This window comes from Lichenostomus cassidix, chromosome 11 (genome assembly GCF_008360975.1).
Source record: "Lichenostomus cassidix isolate B80296 chromosome 11, HeHo_3.0, whole genome shotgun sequence".
Taxonomy (NCBI): Eukaryota; Metazoa; Chordata; class Aves; order Passeriformes; family Meliphagidae; genus Lichenostomus; species Lichenostomus cassidix.
This window is the reverse complement of record NC_139492.1, coordinates 433,165-456,026: the sequence shown is the minus strand read 5'-3', so window position 1 is coordinate 456,026 and position 22,862 is coordinate 433,165. Positions and strand designations below refer to the sequence as shown.

General features: G+C 51.1%; 1 protein-coding gene across 10 annotated transcripts in view; it reads left to right on the top strand.

Moving 5' to 3' along the window:
- The window catches only part of ZFHX3 (zinc finger homeobox 3), a 480,743-nt gene that overhangs the window by 356,693 nt on the left and 101,188 nt on the right, over positions 1–22,862 (top strand). Inside the window, exon 1 of one of the 10 annotated variants that reach the window (XM_085071265.1) lies at positions 1,605–2,863. The exons of the other annotated variants lie outside the window; for them this stretch is intronic. The gene's annotated coding sequence lies outside the window, so the exon portion shown is untranslated. Of the gene's footprint in view, positions 1–1,604; positions 2,864–22,862 lie in introns of those variants that run through there. 10 annotated transcript variants of the gene reach the window in all.

Below are 22,862 nucleotides of genomic sequence, written 5' to 3'. Positions count from 1 at the left end.
GCCTGGCAGTGGCCACGCCAACAAAAGCAGAGGCGTGTGTCCCTCTTTCATCTCTCTGCTTTGACCCCCGCCCTGGTTGCTGTCGGTGTCATGCCAGAGGCTAGGAGCGACAGATTTGCTTTGGGCCTGGCCAGCGGTTGAACAGCTTCAGCAGGAATCGCTGAATCCCCAACCGATGGACACACAGCTGGCTGTGTCAGCCTCCCCGTTAACACCTTCCGCTTTCCAAAATAACAGTTAATAGTAGTAATAATAATAATAATTAAAAAAAAAACATTGCGCGGAGAATCCGGAGAAGGACTAGTGGGTTTTTACATCAACTTTATTCGCATGCCGTGTTCTATTCTGGGGGGGCTCGATCCCTCGTGGGAGCATTTCCCTGCCGGTGTCGCTTGCGCGTCTGCTGGGAGACTTTACAGCAACCATCTTCAGTGGGTGCTGGCGGCAGTGTGCGCCGGCCCTGCTGGGGCTGGAGGTGTGTTTGCGCTGCGGAGATCGGTTCCAGAGGGACAGGCTGGGGAGAGGCCGAGCGTTTCACGGTTCCTGCATCCCTTCACCAGAGCATGGCCAAGGTTTGGCCTTTGTGTGGTTTCGGGGGCCGTGTACCAGTGGGTGCGTCCGGCTGGCAGGAGAGGTGGGCTGTGAGCAAAGCCGGGTCCCAACAGGTCCTTCTGGCCCAGCATGTAGCAGACCCGTGTGCCGCTTGCAGGCTCCTGCGACTGATGGCTGTGGGGCTTCGGCCTGGGAGAGGCCCCGGGGCTGCAGCAGGTGCCTGTGGGGCTGTCCCCGCTGCACTGCTCCTGTTTCCTCAGGATGGGTCATCCCCCATACTGTCTGGGAGCCCTGAGGGAGGCTGGCCATCCCTGGGGTGATGCAGGGGGAGACCAGAGAGAGGAGCTCCTCTCTGGGGAGAGGGACTGCCCTTCCTTCCTCCCTTCCTTCTCGACGGCCAAAATTCAGGTCGGGTGTGCAGCGTATGGCGGCAGCGATGGGGCTGTCGAGGGCTGTCGTGGCAGGAGAGTGGGAATCAAAACATCTGTGCTCAGGCCTGGGCGCCGCAGCCTCTAATGGTTTTGACGGAGCTGTTGTGGTCTGTTGTCTGGAAAATCTGCATTCTGCGCCGTGCCCGAGGGGGCCGCGGCACCGCAGACCGTGGCGGTACCTAAATATAACCGCCTCGCGCCGAGGGGTGAGGTGAGGGCAGCGGGAGCAGGCCGCCCGCTTGCCTTCTGCTTTGTCTCTGATCTGCGATTCAGGCATTTTTGTTTGCTCCCGAGATTGGGTTTGTGTGTAGGCAGGGATTGGAGAAATAGATAAATTCCACCTAGTTTAAAAAAAAACCAGAAAAACAAAACAGGGTGGATACGAGTCGGGCTTCCCTTGCTGCTGGCAGTGGTCCTGCTGCTGGTTTGGGGATCCCACCGGCCCTGGCCACCCTCATTCCCCTTGGAGATGTGTCGGGTCTTGCTGCGCCAGCAGGAAGCCAGAGCTTCCAGCACTTCCTTGTCGGCTGTGCCGGACAGACGTGTCCATCTGTTGGTGCGGGAGGTGGGTGCTCATCGCCACAGCGATGTTGGCTGCGCACGGGGCTGTGAGCGCCATGTGTGTGCTGTGCATGTCAGAGGTGGCTGTGAGCACTGTCCAGGTTCATGCTCACACAAAATTATTTTTTGGTTGGGGGTGTCAAGAAGGGAGCTCAACACAGGCCACAGCTGATGCTGGCTGCCAACACGTCCCAGGTGCTGCTGAGATGGAGGGAGAGCGGGATGATGGCGAACTGTGGCCACCCAGCTTTGCCCTTGAGTTTGCTGCTGGGAGAAACACTTGGCTGTTGATTGTAATTTCATTATGTCACGAGTGCCAAACATGCTTCTTGCTATGAAAAAGCAAAGAGGAGCAGCAGTATTTTTATTTTTCCCCCCACTTGGAAAACCAGCATTTCACAGTGTTCTGAATTGTGTGGTGCATGTTGCTGTTGAGTGTGAGGGTGCTGGCCCTGTGGTAACCAGCGTTTCAGGTATTAAATCTGGTGAGAGCTGGGCTGCACGGGTTCCTTGGCTTGGCAGTGATGCTGGAGCAGATTATGTGCATGGCAGCTCTAGGAAAAGGTTTTTTCCTGTCCTCCCTCTGCCTGGGTATCTGGGAAAATGGAGCCTGCAGGGCCTGTAACATGTTAGCTCTTAGCGTTTATTTTCATGGCACGAGTGTGCCTGCTGGAGCATAAGTCTCTGCCCAGGGAAGATGGGAGCTACTCCCAAACCCTCAGGTCCTGGCAGCAGTGCACCCTGCGTCGTCTCTTGGGCTCACCTCAGACTTGCAGCAGTGCTTTCCTGGCTGGTGGTAGCCTGGCTCCAAAATGGCTGATTGATTTAGTTGGGTAGCAGGGCATTTAACCCTCCTTCCATGCTGCACACTCGACGCAGAATTCAGTGCACAAATGGAATCGCTGATGGTAATGTGGCGATGATATGCTTGATCCTGCAGGGCTGGGCGCTGGGTTTCCTGAGCAGCTGTGACGTCTGGTGATGGGCTCAGAGGGTTTTGGTCCTCTTGTTATAATGGAGTTGAATGAAGAAGGGTGAGGTGAGGAGGGTGCGGAAGCACAGGTGGCTGAGCTGTCATCAGGTGCAGGTTGTTTGGGCTGAGGGGTGCAATCAGGTGCATGTTGTTAGAGATGACGCAGAATCTGGGGCTTCACCAAGGTGTGTTTGCTGAGGTACCCTGTGGTGGGAAGGCATGTTGGCAGGCTTGGACGTTGGTTCAGGAGCCTGAGCAGGTGAAGTGCACGGAGCTACTTGGTGTCTGAGGCACAGGTTGGAGAGCTGCAGAGTCTGCAAACCAGCCCTGCTTCTGCAGTGTGAAGGTATTCTGGATCCAGGCTGTGCACAGCAGCGTGTGCATTTTACCTGTGTCTCTGGTGGTGCAGAGGCTGGTGCCCAGGCCGTTGGATCCCTCAGGAGCAGAGCAGGGGCTCTGCCATGCTGGGGTGCAGGAGGTTTCCGCACAGCAGTTGCGGAGGCGATGCTGCCGGGCCGTGGCTCCTTGTGTGTGCACGGTCGGACAGTGCTGGGTGTCAGTGCCAGCACAGGAGCTTGTCTCGGATGGGCTGTAGCTCAGATGAACCACAGCCACTGCAGTCGTACTGCTGGGTGGTCTTTGCTCCTGGCGTGTGTTCCCTGTTGGGGCTGAAGTGGCTTTGTGCTGTGGCGTGTGGGTGAGCAAAGGCCGGGGAATGGAGGGCCGACAGCCACCATGTCCCTGTGTCCTTGCATGGTTCCCACCGCAGCCCCTGACTGTGCCAGACAGAACTGTAGATGTCAGGCTTTGCACAGAAAGGAGAGCGGGGAGGGAGGGCGAGGAGGAGACACAAGCACGCAGCAGCAGGGCTGTGAGGTTCAAATTAACCTTGTGCTTTGTTGGTGTCAAAGTGAGGCGCCCTGGCCGCCAGCACGGTGTGGGCCACCATCTTTCATACGCAGCTACTTGGAGGAGCAGGGCCGGGAGCAGGGCATCCCCTCCAGCGGTGCTGGGGACAGGGGACAGCAGGTGCCCAGGGCAGTGCTGGGCCTAGACACTGGAGGCGAAGGTGCCCAGTGGGTCTCAGGGGCTGATGGAGCTCACCATGTCCCCAAGGTGCTGTGGTCAGCGTCTTCGCATCTGACTTTGAGGAATGTGTGCTCCAGCCTTTCTTCTGGAAGCCAGGTCCAGAAAAAAAATACCCAGACGTGTGCTCCTCCACAGCTACTTCAGATGTCAGAGCCTAAATTTCTCCTCTTTAATTTTCTCCTGTTAATTTTGTCTCTTTTAGTCTTACATATTTCCTTCCCCAGTTCCTTTCTTCTTCTTGTTTTTCATCTTCCATAGAGACAGTTAAAAGCAGCTTAACACCGTGAGCTTGTTTGGAAGTCAAAAGATCCGTTTCAGCTCTGACGCTGACTTTGGGCAAGACACCAAGTGTTTGCCTCAGCTGGAGGATGAAATGGGATGATGCGTAGTTCACATGCAGGGACTGTAAGTGGGGGTTAATTGGGAAAAATCATAACGTGTCTTAAATCTTCAGAACATTGTTGTATCCTTAAATTTTAAATGGGAGTACCTGCTGCACTGGGGGCAGCTGCGGAACAGAGGGATTGTCCAGAGCATCTCAGCACCTCCCAGCAAGGGGTCGTAATGGAGACCTGTGCCGTGGTACTGGAGAAGTGGAGCTGGCTGGTCCTTGTTTTGTAACACCTTTTCATCCCTCCTCGTGTTGCTGCTCTCTGGAGCACAGAGCACTGGGGTGGAGGACTGGTCATGTTGGTGGTCGTGCTGGCCAGGGTTTGTAGTCCTCGAGAGTCCAAGCAAAGGCACGTGTGAAGGTGTAGGCAGGTGTACATTCTGAGCTCCTGTGGGCATGGCGCTGGGCCTGCTGGCCGGAGGAGGCAGCGGCATGGTGGAGCATGCCGGTTGGGTTGATTGCGTTACTGGTCGAGGAGTGGGGATGGTGGACAAGAAGCACACGCTGTCCCACGACAGGCAGGTGCTGGAGGAGGGCTGGCAGGAGGGGTTTTGTGGCAGTATCTCTCCCCAGCAGAGGGGAGAGCAGGTGGTGAGCTGGATGTTGCTGCCAGCCCGTGCCCTTTGCTGGCCATGGAGTGTGCTGTGAGCTGTGCGCTGGCGTGGGATGCCCTGCCCTGGGGACGGCGATCTGCACCGTGTGCCGCTCTGCTACTTCAGGAGCCACTGACTTGGCAGATAGCAGTGCCTGTCTGAAGGAGCTGCCACAGATTTTTTTTCCCTTGCTTGCCTTGTTTTAACCAGCCTCTCCACTGTTTCGTCTTTATTTTGGGCAATGTGGAAGTCCTGTAGGTTTGCATGAGATCCTGGAAATTCCCCCGGTGGTGGTCTGGTGCCAGCGCAGCCCTGCGTGAAAAGCTGCCTTCACGGCAGGCTTGCAGTGGTTTCACCTGGAACTGCAGATGTGTGAACAATGGACCCAAGCTCTGGAAGTGCCTGGGGGTTTGCTAGGAGCCCATGTAAGAGGAGGAGGAGGGTTGAGCTCTGCTCTGTACAGTACTGGCTGGGGTCAGCCTTGCAGCAGGGGCAGCATGACTGACTTCTCCTCTCTTGAAACCTCCCAGCTGTGCCCAGGGCTGCAGACCTAGTTGCCAGAGGTCCCCTGCAAGGTTCTGTGGCTCTTGGCAGTGCGATTGGAAGTGTCTAACCAGCCACTCCTCCAGTCATGTTTCTCCTCGTAGCATCCCTTTGTGTCTCCGGAGTGATGGGACACCTTCTTGGCACTGGAGGTTTCCTTCCTTGAGTCCAAGTGGCCACTGGCTATGTGGCTGTCTGCTTACTTCAGGCAGGAGCCGGACCTGTTTTTTATCCTCCCAGCAATCTTCTCAGCCCCTTCTTGCTTCTGTGTACAAAGCCCATAAAATAGCAGTAGTCAGTGAGATGCTTTTGATGAGATTCTTCAAGAAGCACTGGCTGTCCTCTGGAGATCTGAAGTTCTTTACCGATGGAGAACACAAGTGAAAAGGTGTCAGGTAGGGAAATGCGTGTTTTACTGCTGGTGGTGCTCAGTGGGTTTTCTGCATTTTAAAATGAAAAAAAATGTGGAGAAACCAAAAACGCTCCAGCTGCCTTTGAAGTATAGCATGCCAAGAGGTAGAGGGGAGGAGTATTTTGGTCACAGTTTTCCCCCATGCAAATATTTGGGATATTAAAAGCTGTGTCTGTGTCTCGTTGCAGGCATTGCTGGACTGTGGAGCAGGACTGGGTGCTCTCTCAACTGCTGCTTTAATTTTCATTTGTTAAGGCTCAGCTCTCTCCATTAGTGCCGTTACCCAGATGGTGAACAGTTCCAAGCAATGCTCTTGGCTGTGCCTGACCAGCACAAGGGATGGGGACCTGAAGTCAGCCCCATGGTCCAGGTCATCTTGAGGAGGCTAGGGCAGTTCTGAGCCCCAGAGATGATGTTGGTGACTGCTTTGGAAGTCACCAACAAAAGGTGTTGCTCCTGCCTTTCCGGTGACTGGAAATAAAAGGACTTGAGAGTCTTAGGGTGCAGGTCGTTTACAAAAGGGGAAGAGAATGATAAAATAAAGCTGCTTTCGGTAGAAACAGCTGACGTAAATAGTGTGGGAGAAAAGACAGAGGTGTTGCTCTTTAATGTTCTCATGGTATCTTGAGTGTAAAAGCTATTTTGTTTGGTTGGTTTTATTTTTTAAAGTTCCTTCTTCCTTATATGAGCCTCTTGCACAGCAGAGGAAGAGAAACACTTAACAAAAATAGAGCCTGTGTTTGCCTAAAATGAGGTTGCTGTGGCATGTTTAGGACTTGCGACTGTGACTTTGAAGCTGACTGCGTTTCACACTGCTGATACCCTTTTAACTGGCTTAGGTAAACAGTGCAACTGGGCTTTGAGAAGTGTCTGGTGAAAACTGTGCTTGGCTCCTCATTCTGACTCTTTCAAAGGTTTTCAGAAAAAATACCCTCTGCTTACCACCACTTCTCCTGCTTAGGAAAGTTTGCATTGATTTATTATTATTTTTTCAAAGGATTTACTTGCACGTTAGAATGCCCTGTGGACATTATTTCCAGTTCAAGGAGGGTTTATTTCAGTTTGGCTTAATTGAATTGGAAACAGTTACGAGCTGTACCAAAGCAACTTGATTTCAAACCAAAACAGGAATGTCCACAAGCAGGTTCACACTGCTGTGTTCACACAACTGTGCTGAATTCCTTTTGTTTACCTGTCTGTAGGGACTCTTGGTGAGTAAATCACAGTGAGGCCTCAGTGGTGCTGAGGCACGAGGCAGGACCTGGAGAGGCTGCAGCGGCTGCTGTCGTATCTGTGTGTGTGACACTGATGCTGCTGCCAAGGCCAGCCTTCCCCTGGATGCTTTTTCCTTTTGCTGACACAGAGCTTTGGGGCAGTGGCATGGGGAAGTAGTTTAGGGAAGGGATTTGGGTTAGAAAAACTGCTAAAGGACAGGGAGAAAAAGGGCTTCCTCAAAATATTTTTATTTTTGGTTGGTTTTTTTGCCAGCTTCCCTTTAATTTGAAATAATCGTGTGATACAGGTTGAAGTGGCTTCGCTGGAGCAGAGCGGGGGAGCAGGCAGGCAGGACCGAGGACCATTCCTGGAGGAGTGCTTGCTCTGCTGCTGCCCCAGTCAGAAGCATGGTCCCAGTGTGGGTGTGGGACCTACTTGTGCTTTTGGTGTAGGGTGCTTGGGAGGGAGGCACTGCTTTTAGTCATCCTTATTTTATTGCTATTTTGCCCTTTCAGGAATACAGTGTGGTTAAACTTAGAGGATCCCTGTGCAGCCCTTCCAGCTAAGGAAACTTGAATTTTGGCTGAGGCTTAGGCTTAACTTAAGGGTGAACTTCCTCTGCCATGGAAGGACAATTTGGTCTCCACAGTGCCCTGGCTTCTTCTGAGCATCCTTCTCCTTTTGGGAACTCTGGCATGGGGTGCTGGGTGGAAGCTGTTGGGCTGTGCTGTGGGTGAGCAGCCGGGGTTGCTGGCAGCCAGGGCCTCATCCCTGGGCTCTGCTGTGTGCTGCCCTGGCCCTGCTCCAGCTGCTGCTGCGGGCTTCATGCCCCGCTGCCTGCCGTGTGTTCTGTGCCCAGCCAGCACCTGGAGCTGGCAGCCTGCATGGCTTCTGCTTGTAGTTTTACCTGCTTAAATAAAGAAACAATCTGTTTGCTCCCCCTCCACCCCCTGTTCCTCTGCAGCAGCACTGGGCAGTGTTTTGTGAAGGATCTGGCTCCTGTTCTCAGAGGGGTCCATACCTGCCTCCGGTAGCTCTTTCTCCTTCCAGGGTAGCTCCCTCCTCCACTGTCCAGCACTCTTTGCAGTTCCATACCAAATATTTGCTGCAGGTTTTGAAACTGATTTTGATTTTATTTAAGCAATTGCCTAATCTCATGTCCAAGGAGTCTCTCTTGCATCTTTCCAACTTTGCAGAGTTGTGTGATGTTACTGGTGGCAGTGTAGGGGCTGGCGGAAGCTGCACTGGCCACTGGCAGGAGGGAGGGTGGGCAGGCACACGCTGTGCCGTGCCCCAGTGGGGGTTGTGCTGGGGCTGGATGACACCCCTTTGAGTCTCAGCTGTGCATAGTGTTCTCGGTGTGCTTGGACTTCAGGTTTGTTTAGACTCTACAGCGAGGTCCATCTGTCCATCCACATCCAAGCACCAGCGCAGCAGGGGCTCTGTTGGGGACATCTTTGTACAGATGCCCCTTTTCTGGTTGTTACAGAGGGATTCCTGTGTAAAACCCTCAGATGCTGATTGTTTCCACAGACTGATGATTTCTTAATGGTTTATTCTGGACAAAGTCATTAGTAAACCAAAACATCATACCCCAGAGTGAAAATGTGATCTTAACTGGCTCCCCAGTGAGGACAAGCAGGAGTGATTTCTCCTGCAAACACACACTCAGAAGTCAGAAGGATGGTTTCTAAATCAGATGATGCAGGACCTGAGAGTGGGAATTGCTGTTAAAACTGCTGTGATTTCTTCAGTAATGTCTGTTCTGAAACTTGGCATTTAGGGGTCAAAAAAATCTGGTTTAGACTATTTCTACTGTGATGCTCTTTCAGTTCAGGTTCAGTTGTGTGTCTGTTGTTGTGGGAAGCTCATCCGTTCATCCTGCCTGACGGTTCAGACTTGGCTCCTGTTTGGATGTGTCACGCTGTGGCCGCTCTGAGCCCCCGGCTGCTTGCTGGGTGCAGATACAGAGGTGGTGGTTTCCAGCACTGTTCTGAAGCTGCACATTCCCCCTGTGCACCCCATGGTAGAGTCAGGCTGTGCTGCTTTGCTCTCTGCCTGAGCTGATGGTCTGTGCTTGGAGCAGCAGTGATGAGAAACTTGCATTTAATAAAAGTCGCCATGGAAGATTTTTTGGGATCTTGCCAGTGAGAGTTTCCTATTTAAAATTAGAAATCAGATTTTCTTTTCTTTTTGTTAAGCCTTGATGTGAACTGGTAGTTGCTGGAGTTTTCTTCTAAATCCTAAGATCTCAACTGAGGGACCTGAGGGGGATGAACACACAATTAAGCAAAACCCCAAACAGTGGAATTGCAGATTTCGTCTTTTTGCGAGAGGAAATATAGTAAATTTTGTGTAATATTGAATTCTCAGTGGTAATATGTGACTCATTAGACAAATGCAGAGTGTGTAAACGCAGGGAGCTCTCAGTCCATCCAGGTGCTGGCTGGTGTGCAGGGAGGGCCAGAGCTGTAGCTGCCAAGTGCACCTGCAGCTTCTGCCAGGCAAGGAGGAGAAATCTCTGGAGCAAGGGGGCGAGCTCAGGTGAAATGTGTGCTAAAATCTACTGCTGTAGTGGCTTTTGGAAAGGTAAACTCATTCAACTGCTGCAGTGGCTGGATTTTGTTCTGCTCAGGTCATTTGTTTCAGCCTTTTGGGCAAATTCTTTTGCTACATCAGGTGTAATTTGTTCTTTGTGATGTGGGTCTGTCCATTCTCCTCGCATGGCCACCATGGTGGGGAAGCCTGCTCTGCCCTGATCCTGGGTGAGGAACAGCATGGCTGTCAGAGTGAGGAGCTTCCACTTCAGCTTTTCTCTGGCAGCTCTTACTTTAGTGTTGACTGGGATTGAAGAATTCATGCCGTTCCTTTGTTTTACATGGAAGGAAACCTTATCCCTGTGGCTTCTCTTGCTGCTGGTTGTAGGAGTGTTGGTGGAGATAAGGGCCTGTTCCCTGTTCTCCTGCCCCGGGAGCAGCTGGCAGCCTGCCTGCCATGACCCACAGGAGCTGGGCTGGATCCCTGTGTGCTAATGGGCCTGCCTTGTCCTGCCTTGTTTGTCATGATTTGTGGCTGCATTTGTATGCAAATACTAACAACTTGCTGCTGAGTTAATTAGTGTTTTTTCTCTTTGCTTCCTGGAGCTTAAGCAAAAGGTCTTTATTCTCCCCGTTTCGGTGGTCTGAGCTGTTCCACGTGCTCTCCCATGGCTGCATCCTGCTGCCTGTGCCAGGGTGCCCAGTGTCCTTTGAACTGGCTGCAGACCCTCGTGGACCTCAGAACAAAGGTGTCTGCCGAGGGGTTGAGATGATCACCGCAGCTGGATTCTCTAGGTGTCCAGATGAATGTTTGCTCCCTGGCTCTGGTAGTTTCTTTGTGGAGGAGCAGAATCAAGCCAACTCCATATGTCCTGGAGATGCTGAGTGTTTGCTTTCTAATGTTGGGATTGAGCATTTTAAATGTCATGGGTTGGATGATTGTCACCAGACGAGAGGCTCCAGGGGTGACTCTGGTGACCTGAATATGAGAAGGATGGAGTGGGAATTGCTGCCCTTCGACACCAGCTGGGAGTTGCATTTTTGCTTTGGCGGAGGGGAAGGCAGACATTTCTTCCCCTCCCAGGAATGGCATCTTTGTGTCCTTGATTTGGCCCAAGGATTTTACTCATTTTAATCTTTCATTCCATCTGATTCTCCGTGGGCCCTGCAGGTGTTTGGGTTTGCCAGAGTTGTCCAAGCCACAGGTTAGATGTTAACCTGCCGTTAACCCTCAGTGGGGCAGGTGGGGTGGGCAGCAGGAGACCCTGGGCACCAATGGGCAGGAGCTGCTCCGGGGAGCCATGGTGGTACCTGGGCTGTGGTTCCCAGGCAGTTGTGCTCGTCCCACCCTGCCTCTTTCTACCCTCCAGCCAAGGCTTTTTCACAGTTACTGACTCAGAACTTCTGTGTAGTTTTTAAGCCTTTGTTTTTCCCCTGGAAGGCAGGGCTGTGGTTTCTCAGTAGCAGGGGTGACAGCCTCCAGCCTGAGGCCAGGGACTGGCAAGTTCCAGCTGGAAACCAGTGACCCTTTGCCCCCGGGTTGATACTTGTCACCGCCTTACTCGAATTTGGAGCCTTGGTGCCTTGTTGCATGATGGTGGAGGAGTGAAGCTGACGTGGAGTGGTAATTTGTGCAGCACTGCATCCAGCTGAAAGAGGGGATGTACCCATTAGTGTGGAGCTCCCCATCCTATCAAGGAAACCTTCCAAGAGTGGCAGCTCCCTGCTCAAGAGACATTTCCTGATCCCAGAGCCCCAACTGCTGTATGTTTGTAGTCGTCTGAGGACTAATGAAAGAGAGGAATTTTGGAGTATTTTATTTTGGTTTCCCGTTCCAGTGCCCCTCTGAGTTGAAGAAACACTTCTGGTACCCGGCAGTGTTTGTCACCATTGGATTTTAGACCTGGGAGATGTATTTTTTCCCTACTCTTTTCCATTTCAAACCCTGCAAGGCAAAGGGATGTGTCACTGCAGACCTGTCCTGCTGCCATGCTACATTTTTCTGAGGAAGTACAAAAATGGGGATTTTTTTACAATCCTTGTGAACAGATTCCCAACGCTGGAACTCCATAAAGCTGAGAGTCTATGGGAATCCTAGGGGAACCTGTGTAGGGCCCAGGCAGGAGGGGTTGAATTTAGGATCTTGCAGAGTGAAATACGGAGTTTTCTAGTTCCATTTGGGCTGTTCTAGTGACAGTCTCAGTGCAAAGGTCTGAGGTGAGAAGCAGCTTAAAAAGGCTGCGTGGCATGTGAGGAAGCAAGTTAGCTCTTAATCATATCATATTGGCCTCCTTTGCGGCAGATACATCTGCTGTAAAACGCTTAGTGCTGAGCGCCTGATTGGGCAGCCCATGCTAAGTGTTCAAACTCCTGCTGCCTTTTTTCTTCAAACAATATCTTCTGGCTTCCAGATTTCTGATAAATTGATAAGAGGAATTGCGTGAGTCAATAGAGTTGTAGACACTTTGCCAATATAACCCTAGCGCTATTGATCTGCCAGTAAATTAAAGTCTTACTTAGAGGCTGCCGATATTTCTAATCTCCTGCCTCACCAATTACACCCTCCCAGCTACCTGGGAAAGACAGCGACAGGAGACGAGGCTGCCGAGGTTTTTCCCAGCGAGTGGGGCTGTGGCATGGCAGCCAGTGCCTGCAAGGGGCAGGGGGTTCGGGACTGGGGCTGGCACCAAGTGGAGTGGCACTGAGGGTACCTGCTGGGAGTGCTGCAGAAGGGATTCGCCAGGTCAGGGTTGAGCCTCCTGCAGCTCCTGGACACAGCCCTGGCTGCTGGAGGATGGAGGCAGTTCAGAGGGGCAGTGAGCCTATGTCCCTGGGCTGTGTCCAGCTGGGGAGCTGCCCCCAGCCCTCTGCCTTCCCTGGCATGGAGTGGCTGATGCCATCAGGTCGCGGTGCCACCGGGATGGTGGTCCTGCAGAGAAAGGATGCTAGCTGGAAGATGGGGATGCAGGGAGCCCTGCTGTCTGCCCTGGGCTCTTCCCCTTGGCTGCTGGCTTGAGGCTGGGACCAGGCGGGGCTTGCAGCTGTCCGAGAGGCCACAGATCAGAGAGCTCCCGCGGGGCTCCCACGTCCCGGTGAGGTTTCAGTGGATTCTTGCCCGATAAGCCCCTTTCAAGTCTCATTTACGTTTGAAAGTCCATAGCTAGCTTTGGGAAGAAATCTCCAGATAAATGCTGTGTTCTTTCTAATACCCCAGAGCGAAAATCAATGGGAGGGATAATTCCTTCCCTTGTCCTACATGGACTTTCATGTGTTTCTACCTCCAGCAGCACCTTTTAAATAACGAGAAGCAGCAGCCATCCTCCCCTTTCTACTCCACCCCTCGGGGCACAGCCCGGGCCTGCTGAGCATAGTGGGATGCTCAGCTGGGGGTTCCTGTGTGGAGTGGTGTGCTCAGTTGGGAGGGTTTCTTTTGGCCCCTTTGGTCCAGTTTGGGCTTTTACTGGGAGAAAACTGCGTACGTGTCTGGATTTGCAGGGCTGGCAGTAGGGATGTTTCTGGGAATTCACATCCAGAGTGGTCTGTAGCCGGAGTAGAAGACGCAGGTCTTCGAGGTGGTGACAGCAATAGCATGGTGAAGAGATTTAAAAAAAACATTCCTTTAATTAAATCCAGGGAAGTGAAGGTTCTTGTCATATTTAACTGCTGCCAGGTGGAAGATGGGCCTATAGTGTTATTTTTTTTTATCCTAAGCTCGTGCAGAGCACTCAGGGCAGTGATGCCTCTTCTACCAGGAATCCAGCAGTGCCTGCTACGAGTCAGATCCAGTTTCCAGCAATGCCTTGGTAGGAATTCGTAGCTGGGACTGGTCTGAGACAGCTCCTCCAGACTGCCCTGGAACATGCTTATATCTATAAGCTGCATCCTCCAGCAGTGAAGTTCTTTATCTGGCCATCTCCTTGCTGGCTGCATTGAGCTGCATTTTCCCTGATGTTGTGAAGTTATCATATAGGATGTACATTAAAAATTGTAACTATTCCAAGTCTGCCGTTTTGGCAGGGAATTGCTGAGTCTCGTGATCTGTCTGTAATGGAGTGGAGATGCTGAGCTGCAGCAGGATATATTTACACTGAAAGCTTTTTCATGGAGGAGATATCTGAGCAGCCAAACAGCCCAAATGATGTCTTTAAATTTCTGGTAGCTCCTGGTACAGTGCTGGCAGTGATGGGCAGCTAAAGGGGAGCAGCCATGCAGGTACCAGGTTGCCTCCCCTGGTTAGAAGAGCTGAGGCAATGGGAGGACTGAGGGAAATCCTGTGTGGACCAGATCCTCAGAAAAGATGCTGTTAAAAAGGGTGACTCAGTCCTTACTGTATTGAGATATGTAAATCCTCTTCACACCTGGTAATGCTGATGCCCGAGGCAAGGGCAGGTTGGAACAAGACTTTTCTACTGTTTCTAAATAAGTTCTCAGGGTTTCCTTGGGGCTTTTTGCTCACTCCTGGCCACAGCTTGGAGTCCCACAGTCCAAGGCTGGTAATGGGTTTGTGAAACTTTGTGGATGGCAGATAATTCCTCACTCCTTTTAGCTGGAGCATGTAATGGGTCAGGGGTTCACCTTGTTTTTCCACCCATTTCTGTTGGCCAGGGCTGGAGCTGCTGCCTGCAGCTCTCTGTGGAGCAGGCAGTTACCCAGGGTGACTTCTGTCATAAATGCTGCACTGCATTCAATGGGGAATGACAACATCAGGATGAAACCCATTCATTAGCAGTATCTCTGTGCCCACCCAGGTTTGCTTTTAGGACTGGGATCACCTGAAGCTCTTTCTGGTAGGTCAGTGATGATTTGTCTCTAGCTATCAGGGACAGAGGCCACTGGCCTTGTGTTTCTCCTTTGCATCCTGAAATATTTAGTGCTCTGTATGTGATCTTAATGACTGAGCAGGAATATTAATGGGTTACAGTCTAAAACCCCTAATTCAAATGTCTCTTGACTTGCAGGAAATCTAACTTTGGGACTTCTGTGCTCTCTGCCAAGGCTGGCATTCGGACAGTGTTCCTAATTTATTTCCACAAATTGGAGAAGGCTGTAATTTGCTATTTCAAGAAGCACGTGTTTCAATAGACCTTTAATTAAAAAAAGAAAGTTTGGTGCATGTCTGAAACTGTAAGAATCACTAGACTGGATCAGAACAGTAGTAACATGTAGTAATTTGACCTTTGCAAAGTGGACAAATTCTTCTTAATTTTCTCCTCTGACCTGACTGCAGAGCAGTGTATTTGTAGTCATGGAAGCACAGAGTGGAAGGGGACTCCCGCTGTACCAGAAGGGATATTGCTGAGACCATGGTGGTTCTCCTTAGGATCTTGCTTTGGGTATTAGGGACCCTGTGCCCCTGCTTCACCACCTGTAATTAACAGAGGGAAAAACTTTAACTCCTACCCTAAAACTTGGCCTGCAGTGATACAAGAATGTGATTTTTTGGGTGGATAGTGAGTAAAACAGGCCACAGCTATTTTATATGTGTGTTGGAAAACTTACTACTCTGTCTTTTCCAAAGCTTTACAAGGCGAATTCCCCGTTGAAACTGAAAGGTTCACGTAACCTTCAAAGCAAACCTTGAGGTGTTTTACTCCACCTCTCCAGCTTTCAGGGGTGAGTGAGAGCTGCCTTGCAGTGTGAGCAAGTATTGCTGTGGTTATGATGGTGTAAGGCAAGTGCATAGGCAACTCCTTTGTGTGTTATCTAGCAGCAAAACAGCACGTGAAGCTCCTCTCTGGTCGTCTCTACGCATGACTGATCTGATTGTTTAAGGTACAGATTTTGCTACCTGGCTGTTCAGCTGTTTCCCAGCATCACTAGTTTGTTGGAAAGAAACCCCACTGGATTTGGGGCATACAGTCTGCAGCAAATGCTTTGCTGCCATGTCTGAGCAAGTGGCTCATTGATAGTTCCTGTATTAGTCACCTAACTTTGTGTTTCATCTCAAATATTAGAAAGGAAGTTGAGGCTAAAAGTGAAGTGTTGCTTCTGTAAGACAGTAAAAGTATGTTAAACACTCGCACAGTGTTTTACAGGAACAGTAACTTCAGAGGGCACATGCTCACCTTGGGTTCGGAGTGCTGACTGTACACTGGGCTGTAAGACCACGTTGGACCACATTGCTGCTGTTGGCCCTCTCTTCTCACCAGATGTTGCAGTACAGGTGTATAATACTCTCTGAAGCTCAGGTTCCCAGTGGAAGTGGTGGGGTGGGTGGCATGCCTGTCTTTACCCCTCAATTTAGCTGGGCTGTAACTCACAGACACAGCCTGTCAGACGCTGTCCCTGGTGGGCGAGCGGAGGTGTGGTGGGAGCTGTAGCAAGTGCCAGATGCCCAGCAGTGTATTAAACACTAGTTCAGTACAGGAGGGCATATCACAGGAGAGAGATAAGCAAAGTTCTCTGATTGTGGATCAATAAAGGTTAGTGACATCATATCTCAAAGTGAGAGAACCTGCTTTCTGCAGACCATTTATCAGATTGCAGGCAGAAGCAGCATTAACCTCTTCCTAACTAGGGGTCTGCTCCTCATCTGCCTCCAGACCACATCACCTTCCCTGTCTCCACAGAAGGCTCCTGACCCTGCATGTGTAATTCCAACAATGGCACATTGGCGTGGCCATGCCAGAGGGGTTCTTTTTCAAATGCTTCTGCTCAGCTATCTGCAGCATGCCATGTCCAGTGGGAGACCACGGCACTGGCCTGGCTGGGAATGGGGTTGCAGCATACACTGCTGTTGGAAGTGCTTCCCATCTCAGTTTGTCTGCTGTTCTCCAGTAACTTCATGCTGTTACGGCCTTGGTGAGGTGGAAGATGCTGTGGTTCAGTGCTAGGACATGATAGAGTTGTGTGGGTTAAAGATCTGGCATTGTGCCAGGTGTGTTGGGCAGTGGTTGCAAGAGGCATCCTTAGTTTACTGGTTCAATCCTTAGATTAACCATTTTTCTATGGCAGTGATGGCAGTGAAATCATTGTGGATGGTCTTCAGAAAGGGTTGTGTGGGGCAGCAGGAGGCCTTGGATGCAGTATGTGCTGCCCTGTTAGAGGTGTCTGTCCTCTGGGGTCTGCTCATATTGTTACCAAAATAGATTAAAGCTAAACTGAGTGGATCAGCCCATTCTGCAGTCCCGTTTGTGTGCTGCGTGCGGTGAGGCACCAGCTTTCCACATGAATGCAACTTCTGAATGTGGGGAGTGTGGAGCCGCGTGCCTCAGCCGGATGAGCGCAGAGCTGGAGTTGTGGGTGACCCTGGCGCTGCCAGCCTGAGTGGCTCCGGCGAGCTCTGCAGGGACAGCCCTGGCAGCACACCAGCTCCTTGGTCCAGCCCAAGGGGACCCACTGGTCCCCACCAGCTTTTTTAACATCTTTCACTTTTTGATTTTGTCTTCGAGTGGTTGGTAACATGAGATACCTGCAAATGAGCAAACCTCCCTCTTCTCCAAATGCCACGAGACTATTAAGGATCCTTCAGAGCATCCATGACCTGCAGAACAGAATAGGGTGTAGGTTTTCCTGCTGTGCAGGTGCAGGTCTCTTGTTTTCCGTGAATGAAAGGAAAAACTGCTGCCTGGAGGAATGTGTGGTCCAGGTTTAGACATAAGATAGTGAGGATGGATGACGGGCAGAGGGTCAGGGGCAAGAATAGAGTTAATTCCCTGAATGAACTTCTCTTGTTGGGCAAGGAAATACCAATTTTTTCCACAACCTACAGAGACTTGAGCCATAAAGACTTTCTGATTAGCTTTCATCCTCTTTCCATTGGTGATTTCTCATGGCAAAGAGCCCTTTTCTGTGGTGCCCTGGGCTGTGCCCCAGGAAGTGTCGGGAGGCCATGCTGCTGCGTGTCCTGGTGGGTTGGGGGGGATACTGGTGATGGAGCCTGTGTTAATGGGCTGGTGTCCAAGTAGAAAGTGTATTTTCAATGAGGAAGTGCTGAGATATTAGTGGGGCCTGGATTACCCTGTGATTGTGCTGTCAATACTGCTGTATTGAGTTGGAGAGAGCCTGCACGACACAGGGAAACACTTAGCTCACTGCTGCTGCTTATTGAGAAGCCAATAGCAATTTACGTGCTGACACTTGACACCGAATCCATTCCCAGAGGTACAGCTCCTGCTAAGCCACTGCTGGGCTCGCCCTCACACCTGCTTTCCCTTGGCCTCAGAGCTGCAGGTGTGAGGATGCTGAGGCTCCTCCAAACGCTCTCGCCTGCTGGAAAGGCTGGCAGCTCCCCCTGGAGCTCTGCTGGGACAGGCAGGTGGGGACCAGCTCCATCGGGAGGTGGGAAGCCTGCACTCCAGAGAGCTGGTCTCACGTGGGATTAGCCTTCTTCATGTATTCAGTGAAGAAGCGGGAATGTGGATGTCCGAAGTGCCTGGGACCTCTGGACTGGAGCAGCTGGATTCCTTCTGTCCTGTTTGTCTGTTTTCCTGGGACAGGCACAGCTGAGCCTGATGGGCTTTCTGGCATACGCACACACCTTTTAAGAAAAACTTGAGATTATCTCCTGCCAAATGCTTTCAAGAGGAGTAACATCCAGGATATTTCTTTGAGGCTGATCTCCCTGAAATGGGAACTAAGCCACGAAGGAGTGAGGACAGGATGAGAGCAGAGCTGGAGTACTGGAATGAGATGGCTGGAGGTGGGAAGCAGAGTATGGGCAACCTGTGTCCTGGTAATGTGCTCAGCAAGGGGCATCAGGTGCTGGTGCCTGCAGCACTGCGGGAGGCCTGAGGAGTTGTAGACCCAAGTGAATGGTCCTGTCAGCTCCAGTGTGCTAAGGCAGTAAAAGTCCTACTGGTTTTTAAGTGCAGCTCTTCCTGCTTTGCTGGCAAACAGTTTTACACATTCTCTGTTAGCTGTGGCATTGTTTTTTGGTCACCGTTCCCTTTGCAGTTCCCTTGTGCACCTGAACCTCTTGGGAGGGTTAGAAAACCCATGTCCTAAATCTAAAAGAAAACAAAGCAGGCACGCTGCATGAGGGAGGTGTTTGCAGCTACTCTTCGTTTTGCAGAAGTAGAATTTAGGTCATGTTGCAGGTCATGTTTCAAATATTTGTGTTGCTTCATGCTTGCGGGTTGTTGTAGCCAGTGTTGTAGTGTCATGGTTCTGCAGAGTGTGGGGAGAGGAGGGAGCAAGCCCAAAGCAGGCAGTATTGGGCTGTCCTGCAGTTCCCTGAGGAGAGCAGGAACATGATGGGCATGTGTCACAGTGTCTCCAGACCCCTGCTGAAGCAGGCTCTGCTGTGCGGGTGGCCTGTGGCCCAGGGGCTTTGCTGACAGCCTCTCAGCTATCAGCCTGCCAAGGTTGGCAATGGGCCTTCCCTGCCAGGATGCTTTGGGCACAATGTGCCTGTCCCCCTGCATTGCCAAGCTCTCATCCTGATGCAGGTGTTCCTGTTTACAGTCCAAAGCCAGAACGAGCAGCAGGTGCCTGTCCTGGACCTCAGTGTATTGTGTGGTGGCTGTAATCAGAGCTGGAATGCAGTGTGGCCAGGAGCCCACCTGGAGATCTCTGGGGACCCAATCAACTCTGCATTTTGGTAATACTGGCTTCCTTCAGACACTTCAAAAACTGTGGCAAAAAGCAATACAGACATAGATTTGGTAAGAGTGTAACCTGGGCAGCAGTGGCCCATGATGGAGAGGAGCAGAAGGAGTAGGGCATGTCTGCATCCAGTGCCTGTTGAACCTCAGTGGACGATGAAGCAGCAAGCTTTTCTGTTGGGGGTGCTGGATGGCTGGGATGGCAGGTATGACACCTTGGCTCGTGCTTTTGTAGAGGTCCCTGTTTGCTTATTCTGTTTTGTTCTAGTCTATTGCTAATCTTGTTCAGCAGTTGCTCCTCTTAATTATTGGAGTACTTTTACAGAGATGTAGCAGATTAATCCTTTTAGTTCTGCTTGCTGCCAGAAGAGATTGCCACCAATATTCCTGTGCTAGGGAAGGAGAGGTTGGAGCATGAAGAAGCACGGCTAAATTTAGAAAGCTTGTGCTCACATGTGCTGCTCTGTAGCTGTAGAGAGGAGCATGTGATGGCAGGTACCAGTGTAAGCAGTGAGTGTGTATGCAGGTGGGTGAGGCTGGGGCAGCCCAGCAGAGTTTGTGTGTCACATCTGGGTCATGACCTGCTCAGAGAACCCCAGCAGCTTCTCGGCACATTTCCAGGAGGGAGGGCAGCTCCAAGGCATCACTTATCTGGTCCTTGCCTTGCTGGAACACAAATATTAACTGACAAATAGTTGCATAATAAATGGCACAGCCACTGTGGCCTGTTGGCTTATCTTCCTCCATAAGAAACAAATAGGGAAAAGTAGGAAGGTTAACTTAAAATCCAATAAGGCTCTCCTGTGCTGGCATTAGTGAGACCCAAGGCTTGCATGAGGGCTGCTGAGTTTGTGTCCCAGAAGCTCAGCTTGGAGGAAATGAAGAAGTGTTCCCATGTTACCCACTCAGGACAGATGAGTGTGGGGCACTGTGGGGTAGCACACACGAGTGCTTTTGCCAGCTGCCTGACACAGCAGGGCTGGGGGCTCAAAGCCTTAGGTTTGTGCTGGAGAGCCTCTGTCCCAGCACTTGCTCTACCTGCAGCTCCCCATCTGCTCCTGGCTCAGGTGTTCTCTCTAACATGGTCACAGTCACATATGTCATTCCAGCTGAGGCTTTGCAGTGCTGTTAATGTGCCCTTTATTGCTTCCTTGTCTCCACAAGCAATCTGAGCAACGTCTGGAGATTGTGCTTGCCACTTGTCCAGCTGCATCCTTCGGTTCATCCTGACCAGCGCATTAGTCTGTCTCCTCCTGTGTAATTCTCAATTGGTAAACCCTGGACTTACTGTGGAAGCTTGGAGTTTTCCTGTCATAACCTTGGATTTAGTTACTTTCTTGTTATTCTAGACCTCAAATCATAACTTCTTCCTGTGTAACATTGTGGTCTTCCAGTATGTTGGATGTGCTTCTCAGTTTAATTTCATCAAGGATCGGTGGTCTCTGCTGACTGGCAGCAAGGCTAGCACTGATGTTAGTGCGAAGGCTTCCCAGACCTTTCAAGAGGGGAAACCTTTATCCAGGGCAGTATTTTCTTCATGCTTGAATTTGAGCCCTTAAACAAGAAGTAAATGCATAGAAATAACGGAAACTGAAATTAAATAAATTATTATTACTGAAACCTTTGAAAGAGCACAGATCATCCCAAAGCATGCATTCCTCTGCAGGGCTGTCCCAGTCCTGCTGCTGGAGATGGCTGGGAGGCAGCCCTAGGTCAGGACCAAAGAGACCCCACATTATGCCACAGGTTCCTTTTGGCACGTTCAGCACTAGCTGTGTGTGCAGGGCAGAGTGTGAGCACTGGGGGTGCGTGGTGGGAGCTCTTCGGCACAGCCAGCAGTGCTGGGTCTGCCCTGATGGTCTGTCCTGCTCTTCCCTTTTACCTTTGATTCATTTTACATTTGATTCATTCATTTCATTCATTACTTGACAAGGATTTTGTTGAATACACTGTGATTTCTGGTGCCTTCTGCTGGAATTCTGTGAATTCCCACAGAGTGTTCCGGTGCCTTCTGCCGTGCACCCTCTGAGGTGGTTATTGAGCAGCTTCCTGGTGCCTGCCCTGGGGAAGCTGGCTGTGCTCCCCGCGCCCCTGGCAGCGCCCGCCTGGCCCCTGATGTGCACCAGCTCTCGTTTCTGCAGGAGCTCCCAGCGCCAGCAGTGCTTGATCCGCAGTCTGAGCTGTGGCTGTGACGGGTCATTCTGGCAACTGCAGCTTGTGATTAAAAAGAAAATCAGTCACTGTCATCTTGGACCCCAGCACCAGTGATCTGACAGTCCACAATGCATCAGCTTCTTCCTCATCAGAGGATCTTAGACTCAGGACTGCCCCAAGGGTTGTCCTCTGACTCAGGCTGCTACCGGGAAGCTCATCTCAATTTCATGACTAGCACAGTCTGCTGCATCATTTCACTGCCTGAAGATGTGGCTGGGAGACCCAGAGGATCTTCTAATTCCAGTTTTTCGTTGGATCTTCAGGGCCTCCCTGTGCAGCTTCAGCAGAGCCAGGGTTGGACTGTAACTGTTGCTGTGTGGTCACACTCTGGAAATTCCCTTATGTCCTCGGGGAAGTCAGAGCCTTCACACTGGCTTTCAGGCAGGGTAGGACTGCCTGCCATGGCTTTCATCCTCACAGTTCTCATGCTGGGCAGTGGCTGCAGCTGAGATCATCCTCTCTCCCTTAGAAAAGGAAACTGTTGTCCAATTCTGCTTTGGGAACTTCTGTCTCGTGTGACCACTACCAGGGGCAGCTGTTCCCTGGCTGCCAGAGCTCTGCCAGTTGTGCTCCTTGCTTCTTAGTCTACAAACCCCTGGACCTTCCTACAGCTCCGGTGCCTCTGAGGGCAGATGCCCCTGTGTGGGGCGAATGGGGGCCAGGGGTTGATGCTTCACCCCCATACCTGGCTGCTCAGAGGTCCCAGGTGTCCATGTATCTTGCAGAGAATGTGCGTCTCTGTGCAAAGCACAAGCTGGTGTGTTTTCGAGACCTGTATCCTTTGGAAAAAATGTAGTCGTCGGGTTAGTTTTCATCTTCCTTCTTGTTCCCACTTGCTGTGATGTGTTAAAATTCTATTTTAGTTGAGTGATTTGTTCCCATCTATATCTTTAATGCTGGCATTTACCATATCTCTGTTTTAAGTAGGATGGAGAGTCATTCATGGCATCGTCTATGGCAATGGGTGGTCCACATCAGGAAATGGTTTAGGCAGTAAGGGTTAAGGAAATGTTATTTATAAAATGTCTTCATCTTATCACATCCTTTTATAAGCTGGGGGCAAGGATCAGATCAGGCTGAGCTCTGAGGAGACGGTGTGTGTGGATGTGTACAGAGGGGCAGACTTTAGGTAGCCCAGAAAAGGTTCTGGCATCATCTGTGGCTGTGTAGTTCACCAAACACTGCTGTCACTGAGGAGGATCCTGAAGCTCAGAAAGTTCAGGGACATGCCTGTAAAAACCTATGGCTTGAAAATTGTATATTTACTATTTTTGTGTATAAACAGAGTGTACAGGGCTGTGGAAAAGTGTGCAAACTACTTCTCAGCCTCCCTTCTGGACTGATCCTCTTGGATCAGGTGGTGAAGAGCCAGTCACTCAGCTTTTGATGCTCCAGAGGCTGAGCTGGATGAGTAATGATTCCTTTAGGCGTGGCTTCCTGGAGATATCTCCCTTATCCTCCTTCACCCGGGTAATTAAAACCTTGTCAGCGCAGGGTGTCTGCTGCTGCTCCCAGCCCTGGGGAGGAAGGAGTGGGGGGAGGAAGGAGTTTGTCTATTAGAGACTTGTTGTGTAAATGAGTTCGTTCTTTGTGGCTGGGCAGAGGGAAGCAGGGGAAAGGAAGGAGCTGCAGACAGACACTGTTTTGAGGTGGCAGCCTGGGGTGAAGCATCAGCCCTCCAGCCCTGGGTGGGCACAGGCTGCAAGTGGATTGTCACGATGCAGAGCAATACCTTCCTGCAGCTCAAACTCTTTCTTTTCCCCATCTTTTCATGTGTCCTCTGCCACAAACCTTTGAAGAAGGCCT